At 38.8% G+C, this 2137-nt stretch overlaps 1 pseudogene; it reads right to left on the bottom strand.

The window, feature by feature from the left end:
* Positions 1-428: 428 nt before the first annotated feature.
* On the bottom strand, positions 429-1847 carry LOC107697265 (uncharacterized; annotated as a pseudogene).
* Positions 1848-2137: the final 290 nt, after the last annotated feature.

Here is a 2137-nt window from a genome sequence, read left to right as displayed (position 1 = left end):
AAAACAATGGTAATGTGTGTGAATAGAGTATTAGCAATGTAAGCGAGATTAGTGGCAACCACGCTGGCGATGCTAACTGGCTATATGCTAATAGCAGACTCGGGAAATCAAAATAAAACTAGTGATAACAAGGCGCTCTGATTGTTTTTGTTGTAGAATACGATAGGGGATATATTCACATGTTATAGAAACGAAAATGATGGTGTATAAAATAGATTTTAAGATAAAAAATAGACGATAAAGAATTAACTTGACGGCGCTCAAACTCAAAACATACGGCAGCAACAAACAGCATTATTTAAATGTTGAGACTTCTGTGTATGCTTTTACCTTTGGGGTGGTGTCTTAATTTGTTGTTTTTGCATACATGTGGAGTACATCAGTTGTTGGATGAGATGTCACTAGTTGGTGCTGCAGAGAGAGGTTCTTCAGTTTCCCTGTGGCTCAACAGCTTTTAGCAGAGTCTGTTTTTGTTTGGCTGTCAACTGCTGAAATCTCTTCAACAGGTTGTCCTCATCATCACTTTGATGTCTCAAACTCTGCTTGCAATCACAAACCCAGTGTCCTTCCTCATTGCAATGTCTGAATCTTTCCTGAGTTTTTGATTTTGAGTGTCTCTGATATTCACTTTCTTCATACCCTATTGTCCTGTTGTTGTATTACAAGGTTTTGGATTGCAAAGCTCTGAGATTGACTTCCTGTGTTCTTTCAATCTTTGCTGACCATTCAACAATATGTATGAATCCATACATACTGTTCCAACACTGTCCCAGTCATCATATCTGATTTGAAGGGCTTTAAAGATCTCTAGTTTTAGCCCATTTATAAATGACATTTTCAGGGGCATTCTGTCAAGATCTTCATTTTCATTCATACCAGAATGTTCCAGCCAAGTTTGTCTGAAGCGCTTTTCAAAATCTGCAACACTTTCTTCTGTCTTATGCATACAAGAGGTAATTTTAGACCAATTAAACTCTGCAGGTTTCAGTTTGAACAAGAAGGTTCGTACAGCTTCCCATCCAACCTCAATGTTTTCTTGAAACTCGCCAATCCTTCTTTCAACACTTTCTGTTAGTCTCTTTTGGTCATCGTCTCTTAAGTTCACATTAACAATCAGCACACCGTCTAGTGGATGTAAATTGTAGATTTTCTGCAAGCGTTGAAGAAATGGTCAGGCCTTCCAATTTTTGCTTCTACACATCTGGCAATTCTGTTGACCATTTGTCAACTTGCTTTGGAGTAGCTGGCTGGTATGTTCTGTATGGAACATATTTCTTTACCACCTTTTTTTACAGTGTGAGTCCGTTGTTCACCATTCTTCTCATACTCCACGTCATCATCAACCTCAGTTTCAGTCCTTCTGTTTATGATGATTACAGGTGCAAGCCTATCCTTCAAATTGTCCTTTGAAATTTCATCAGAGCTGCTTGAAGATTTGGATTGCAGTCTTTTGGAGAGCAAAGTTAGCAACTTGTCATTCTCATGTAACAGTCTTTCTTTGTCCATCTTTACATTCTGCAATTGTTCAGCCAACGCTCAAACCTTTGCTTTCTCTGCTTTGTTCTCACGTTGTAATTTGTCAGTCTCACACTTCTGCAGATGCTGTAGAATTTGACCAAAATCACAGACAACCCATCTTTGTTGGTGTTTGTCCTTAAGCGCTGCATCTTTCCATAAGCCCTTTTAATGTCTGGCAAGGCCCACAATCCACTCTCTGAGTACTTGATACTGTACTTCTGGCACATGTCATCATGACACTTCCTCCATCCCAGCTTTCTGTCCAAATATGCATTCAGATTCTCCAACATCTGATCAATGGTAACATTTGGAGGTTCTGTCCCATGTCTTTCTGTTTTTGGCCTCAATGCCTGTGCCATTGCCATTGTTTTTTTGCGGACTCAGCCATGACAGGTATAGGAGAAGTGCCCTCAGAGGTGTGAAAACAAAACAAAAGGGTGTTAGAGCCGTTAAAGGTGCTTATTCAAGTCAAGTCAAGTCAAGTCACCTTTATTTATATAGCGCTTTTAACAATACAGATTGTGTCAAAGCAACTGAACAGCATTAATTAGGAAAATAGTGTGTCAATAATGCAAAATGACAATAGTAAACATAAAATTTTTCAGTTAAAGACAGTTCA

This window comes from Sinocyclocheilus anshuiensis, unplaced genomic scaffold (genome assembly GCF_001515605.1).
Source record: "Sinocyclocheilus anshuiensis isolate Anshui unplaced genomic scaffold, SAMN03320099.WGS_v1.1 scaffold979, whole genome shotgun sequence".
NCBI lineage: Eukaryota > Metazoa > Chordata > Actinopteri > Cypriniformes > Cyprinidae > Sinocyclocheilus > Sinocyclocheilus anshuiensis.
Note: the sequence above shows the minus strand (reverse complement) of the source record. Positions and strands in the feature narration are given on the sequence as shown.